Below are 7,258 nucleotides of genomic sequence, written 5' to 3' on the forward strand. Positions count from 1 at the left end.
TGAACCCAAAAGGGGGAGGGACAGAGCTGAAGGGGCTTGCGTTCAAAACGGCCCAGAACAGATTCCGTTACCTGGGGATCCAAATAGCCAGAGACTGGACACAGGTCCACAAGTAGAACTTGACCAGCCTGGTGGAGGAAGTAAGAAAAGACCTTCAACGGTGGGGCTCACTCCCACTCTCCCTGGCGGGAAGAGTGCAGACGATCAAAATGAACGTACTGCCAAGGTTCCTCTTCCTGTTTAGATCCATACCGATCTTCATCCCCAAGGCCTGTTTCCAAAACATAGACAGGCTAATCATGGCATTTGTGTGGGGACGGGCAAGAACCCGAGAATTCCCAAGCCGACACTGCAAAGAGGGAAAGTCAGAGGGGGCCTGGCTCTACCGCACCTACAATACTACCACTGGGCAGTAACGGCAGAAAAAGTGAGGGGATGGGTACAAGAACCCGACACAGATTGGGTACAAATGGAGGAGGCATCCTGTAAAGGAACAACCCTATGGACCCTGGCCATAGCAGCACTCCCATCCTCCTCATAAAGGTGCACAACGAACTCAGTGGTAGCGGCCACGCTGAGAACGTGGGCCCAGTTGAGACAGCACTTCGGAATAACCAAAATGTCCCTTATGGCCTCCATCTGCGGCAATCACAGATTCCCCCCAGCCATGCTAGATACCACCTTCAAAAGATGGAGGCGGGACAGGGGCACACTGACGGTCGGGGACTTCTACGTAGGGCACAGACTGACGAACTGACGAAGAAGTGGAAACTAGCAAGAGGACAGGAATTGAGACACCTCCAAATAAAGCACTTCCTCCGCAAAGAGACGGTAGGGTACCCCGGGGCCCCAGAAACCACACTACCAGAGGACCTGATAGGCACAAGCAATGAGAAGGGGGGGCTATGTGGGAAAATATACGGACAGCTACTGGACAGAGCCCGAACACCACTGGACGGGACCAGACAAAAATGGGAGGACGAACTGGGGACAGATGTAGGATGGGGACTCTGGAGCGAAGCACTGAGCAGGGTGAGCTCATCCTCCTCCTGTGCAAGGCTAAGCCTAATGCAGCTCAAAGTGGTGCACAGAGCGCACCTGACCAGAACCCGAATGAGCAGGTTCTTCCCGGAGGTGGAGGACAAATGTGAACGGTGCCAGAGAGACCCGGCCAACCACACCCACATGTTTTGGGCTTGCCCCAAGCTTGCTGGGTTCTGGACAGCCTTCTTCAAGGCAATGTCCAAGGTTGTGGTGGTGAGGGTGAAGCCATGCCCAATGGTGGCAATCTTCGGGGTTTCGGAGCAGCCAGAGCTACACATGGGGAAGGGGGCCAACACCCTTGCTTTCGCTTCCCTAATCGCACGCCGGAGAATCCTGCTCGGCTGGCGATCGGCAGCACCACCCACAGCTGCAGACTGGCTCGCTGACCTCTCGGAATTTCCCCACCTGGAGAAGATTAAGTACGCCATCCGAGGGTCAGAGGAAGGCTTCCTGGATACTTGGGGGCAGTTCGTCGGCCTGTTCCAAAACCTGTTCGAGGCCAGCAACGAGGAGTAAGCTTGGAAAAAAACAAAAAACAAAAAGATGATGAACCAAAGGACTGTGCTACCCGGGTGGGGGGGGGTGGAATGGGGAAACCACAAGAGAAGAGGAAGGGTGCTGAAACCAATGGGGGGGGGGGGGGAGGAGGAGGAAGGGGGGATATCATAGACCAATCCAGAGGGCAGCAAAATGTATGTATAGTTAGTCAAATGATGGACAAAACAAACCTCTCTGTAAAATAAAGCAAATTAGCGTGGGCAAGAAAATGTAATGTTTATAAATAACAACTGTTTATAAGTATGAGCAAAAACAATAAAAAGATTTTAAGAAAAAAAAAGAAATAGGAACAGCAGTGGACCATTTGGTCTTAATTCCACTTTCCTGCCCGCCCCCCCCCCCCCTTCAAAACCCCTTGACCTTGTCAACATTTGCTTGTACTTTGTTAAATTTGGTATATTAAATGTGCTATTGTCATGTGAGAGTACCTTTAAGAAATGGGAGTTTATAAATGGGTGTGTATATAAATATCTGTAGTGTGACCACTTTAAGAAATGGGTGTTTACTACTGCAGTGATGTCAGAGAGTGGGTGGAGGTGGGCTGTCTGTCAGCTTTTTACTTTTGTTTTAGTTTCGTTTTCAGAGCTGGATAGCTGAAGTCACAGCCAGAAGGTGTATGAATCTCTCTCTGTAATCTAGAGACTGTAAATCGATCCTGGTGATTTAAAATGAATAACAGTAGTGACTTTAACCTGCTGTGCTTCTGGTAAAAGGTGTTTTAAGTCGTATTAATGTTAAAAGGAAAGCTTAAAGGATTACTTAGTGTTGTATTCTTTGGGGGTTGTATTTGAATTGATGGTTAAGATGTTCACTGTATGTTTTAAAAAGGTTAACTTGAGTTCAGAGAATAAACATTGTTTTGCGTGAAAAAATACTTTTCCATTTCTGCTGTACCATACGCGTAGAGTGGGCCGTGTGCTCCCCATACCATAATCTATTAAAGGTTGTGGGCCAGGTGAACTCCATGATACACTTTGGGGTTCTCTAAACTCTGGCCCATTACACGATTCACAATATGGGCTTCTTTACGTTAGGGGAAACTATAGGCAGAATGAATGATTGTTTTGGAGAATAGCTCTGTTTAGTACATTAGTGTGACCCTCAGCTTCAATTCACTTGTCCTTTTAATTCTTTGCCATGATCCCACCCTAACATTTTGACCTTAATCTCCAGGTTCCAATGCAAGCTCAAGGAGCAATATTTCACCTTCCAGTGGATGAGGTTAAAGCAGTTGATGTGGTGTATATGGATTTCAGTAAAGCGTTTGATAAGGTTCCCCATGGTAGGTTACTGCAGAAAATACTGAGGCATGGGATTCAGGGTGATTTAGCAGTTTGGATCAGAAATTGGCGAGCTGGAAGAAGACAAAGGGTGGTGGTTGATGGGAAATGTTCAGACTGGAGTCCAGTTACTAGTGGTGTACCACAAGGTTCTGTTTTGGGGCCACTGCTGTTTGACATTTTTATAAATGACCTGGAGGAGGGTGTAGAAGGATGGGTGAGTAAATTTGCAGATGACACTAAAGTCGGTGGAGTTGTGGACAGTGCGGAAGGATGTTACAAGTTACAGAGGGACATAGATAAGCTGCAGCGCTGGGCTGAGAGGTGGCAAATGGAGTTTAATGCAGAAAAGTGTGAGGTGATTCAGTTTGGAAGGAATAACAGGAAGACAGAGTACTGGGCTAATGGTAAGATTCTTGGTAGTGTGGATGAGCAGAGAGATCTCGGTGTCCATGTACATAGATCCCTGAAAGTTGCCACCCAGGTTGAGAGGGTTGTTAAGAAGGCGTACGGTGTGTTAGCTTTTATTGGTAGAGGGATTGAGTTTCGGAGCCATGAGGTCATGTTGCAGCTGTACAAAACTGGTACGGCCGCATTTGGAGCATTGCGTGCAATTCTGGTCGCCGCATTATAGGAAGGATGTGGAAGCATTGGAAAGGGTGCAGAGGAAATTTACCAGATTGTTGCCTGGTATGGAGGGAAGATCTTATGAGGAAAGGCTGAGGGACCTGAGGCTGTTTTCGTTAGAGAGAAGACGGTTAAGAGGTGACGTAATTGAGGCATACAAGTTGATCAGAGGATTAGATAGGGTGGACAGTGAGAGCCTTTTTCCTTGGATGGTGATGTCTAGCACGAGGGGACATAACTTTAAATTGAGGGGAGATAGATATAGGACAGATGTCAGAGGTAGGTTCTTTACTCCGAGAGTTGTAAGGGCGTGGAATGCCCTGCCTGCAACAGTAGTGGACTCACCAACGCTTAGGGCATTCAAATGGTCATTGAATAGACATATGGACGATAAGGGAATAGTGTAGATGGGCTTTGGAGTGGTTTCACAAGTCGGCGCAACATCAAGGGCCGAAGGGCCTGTACTGCGCTGTAATGTTCTATGTTCTAGTAAGGCACTTTACAGCTTTCTGGACTCAACATTAAGTTCAACAATTTCCGATCATAATTGTTGCTACCATTTTGGACAGCAATTGCTGGTAGTAATTCTGTTCTCAACATTTTCAGTTCTTCTGGGCCCACCTTTTGCTTTTTTTGTCCCAGTGTCATCCATTTTGCCTTACACTATCATTTGTTTTGTCATTTAATCTCTCCGGCCTTCCACTTTCAGTACAAATCTTCCTGAGTGCTCTTTCTCCCACCCTCACCCAACATTTCCACCTCTGCACTTTTTTATAGCTGTTGCATCTCTTGTTTTTTCCAGTTCTGATGAAAGGTCAATGAGCTGAAATGTTAACTCCGTTTCTCTCTTCACAGCCACAGTCTCACTCACGGAGCATTTCCAGCATTTTCTGTTTTTAATTTCAGATTTCCAACATCCACAGGTAAGTTGGCGTCAGTGCTTCTTTTTCAATTCTTCTGTTTTCTCCTTTACATTTTCTTCTTCTTCTTTTTGAAATTGCTTTGCAAACTGACTTGAAGCAGGCCGTAGTGTCAGTGATGTCTGCAAATTGGAAGCACACAGACAGCAAGCGCCATTAGAACACTATTGTGTTCAACAATGACAAATTTCAGTGTGTTTAGCGAACAATTACAGGTGAGCACAAAAGAGAGAATTGGAAAGCCTATTGCAGCACAGCTACAATTCATGGCTAGCATTAGAAGACTCTAGTCTCCAGAGGGAAGAAATAGACAGGAGGAAAGTGAGCAACGACTCTCTGAAATTACAATTCTCTCTTGTGGAAGATGGCCATTGCCTGGCATGAACACTACTTGCCCCTTTCTGCTACATATCATTTCAACTGGTGAAGAGCTTTTCTTGTATCTCATTGAGTTAAATTTTTACCAGGGATCCTTGATGCCATACTTTGTATAATGCTAGCTTCATGTCAGGGCAGTCACTCTCATTTCATTTAACATTTTGTCCATATTTAGACCGATGCCGGATTGAGGTCTGGAAGCGAGTTTACCTGGTGGAACACAGATTAAACATCAATTACCAGATTTTTGCTGAGTAAGTGCCACCTGATAACTCTCGATGAAATCTTCCATCATTTTGCTGAAGGTTAAGAGTGGACAGATAGGGCAGCACGGTGGCGCAGAGGTTAGCATTGCTGCCTCACGGCGCCGAAGTCCCAGGTTCGATCCCGGCCCTGGGTCACTGTCTTTGTGGCATTTGCACATTCTTCCCGTGTTTGCGTGGGTTTCGCCCCAACAACCCAAAGATGTGCAGGGTAGGTGGATTGGCCACGCTAAATTGCCCCTTAATTGGGAAAAATGAATTGGGTATAAATTTGTTTAAAAAAAAAGTGGACAGATGGGCAGGTTGGATTGTATTTGTCCTGCTTTTTTGTACAGGACGCACCTGGCTAATTTTCCACATTGTTGGGTAAATGCTAATGTTGCAGCTGTACTGAGGCAGCTTGGCTAGGGATCAGGTGCAGGTTTACAAATGAAACACCCCATGCTGTGGCTTGGGGCCCCCAAACGACATGGGATCCTAAAAATGAATGAGTTTCTATCCTCCATGATTGAATTCCATGTGATGATCCTTGTTTTCTTTCCAAATCTGTGCTTCAAATGTAATAGAAACAATAACTTGTATCATAAAGGTGGGGAAATGACATCGGCCGAAACAGTTCAACCATGCAAAGTTCTCGGTGTTGAGATCCTTTAGCTCTTCCAAAGCACTCGGTGGAATCGTTGGTTCGAAGATCATTCAGACACCTTGCGTTTAAGGGTTGATCCATTGTCACCAAGCACTCTGATACTGAGAACCGAAATCCATAGTGCAGGATGCCGCGGAGAGGAGAGGACTCCTTGTCGCCACCTCTAATGGCTGCTGGCAGCAGAACAATATCATTAGCAATGCTGCCCTGAGTGCAAACAAATCCCGGCCAACCTCTGGTTCGCCCGCCTCTATATTTAGGAGCGAGTCGCTCTAACCCTGACTTGCAGTGAACCTGAGCCATGAACTTTGGTCATCTGTCATATATATTACAAGACAAGGTGAGTCCAGGAAAAAGAAGCTAACTGCAAAGGGGACCTCCAGAACCTTTTGTTTCTCTTGTCTCTTTGAAGTCGATAATTTGTTTCTTAACTGTAATCATCAATTTTCTGAGTGATTTTAATCAGCACAGTGAATAAAAATTAAATGTTTTAGTTGTCAACTTTGAGTTTTTGTTCCTCTTTAATGTTTTGGGGGAAATTCAAAGTACTGAGATAGATTTTCAGCATAATCAACTTAATATCTGATTATAACTTCTAATTTAAGACTTCAGGAGGGATTCATATTCTGTGTTTATATTGTTGCAAAATTGTCATTTTGATATGATGCTCTGCTCGAGATACATTTGTATTGTCAAACACGTTCACCCTCAATTCCCAATTTAAGTTCCCGTTGCAGAGTCCAAACTATTATCATCACTTCCTGGTTATATTTTATGCCATAAAATAATCTGATCCTTTATTCTGAGACATGCATTGTTTCAACTATACTAACCGAATGATATCTATTAAACCTAATATTCTTCTTAAAGAATTGTCTACACGTTGAATCACCTACATGATACTTGATGTGTCACTCTGGTAATCCACGCTGCAATGTTGAACCAGGTGTATTCCAGTTTAGATCTCTTGTCCGCACTAATTGAACTGCTCTTGGGATGATATAAATGCTTCAATTGGTTGGATGTCCTCGGAAGTGGGAGATGGATCAACAAGGGTGGCTGACCCTGCCCCTGTCTCTGGACAAAGTAATGTCCCTCATAATGTTTAAGTTGACTTGGGCAAACAACTAGAGGATTGTTTATACTCAGGGATGATGATATACCGGAGTGTTGTGATATCATGGTTGTGTTGTAATTCACCGACTGACCACCAGGAGTCTCACTAGTATCTAAGTGACTGTTAGAGTCAGGTGACGGCAGACTGACTGGGGAGCTGGAGTGAGAGGTTGCTTTTGCATAATCACACTGTTATTCATCTGTTATTTTGTATATAATTGACCCACAGTTAATATTAATAAATAATTTATAGATTTAGCTACAAGTGTTCCTGTAATATAAATCAGGCTATCTGACAAAACATTACACCAAGGTTGGAGGAAGAGAAGAGACAGGCGTTGGAGGAGCCGCTGGGGCTGAGGGAGGTGATAGATAGTATCAGGGGAATGCAGTTGGGGAAGGCCCCGGGGCCAGGTGGCTTTCCGG

General features: G+C 45.1%; 1 long non-coding RNA gene across 1 annotated transcript; it reads left to right on the forward strand.

Moving 5' to 3' along the window:
- Positions 1-4,365: 4,365 nt before the first annotated feature.
- LOC140428824 (uncharacterized) lies at positions 4,366-6,178 on the forward strand. The gene is made up of 3 exons (XR_011948908.1): positions 4,366-4,432; positions 4,983-5,061; positions 5,660-6,178. It is a non-coding gene; the product is annotated as an uncharacterized lncRNA (long non-coding RNA).
- Positions 6,179-7,258: the final 1,080 nt, after the last annotated feature.

The sequence above is a fragment of the Scyliorhinus torazame genome, chromosome 8, assembly GCF_047496885.1.
Source record: "Scyliorhinus torazame isolate Kashiwa2021f chromosome 8, sScyTor2.1, whole genome shotgun sequence".
Classification (NCBI taxonomy): Eukaryota; Metazoa; Chordata; class Chondrichthyes; order Carcharhiniformes; family Scyliorhinidae; genus Scyliorhinus; species Scyliorhinus torazame.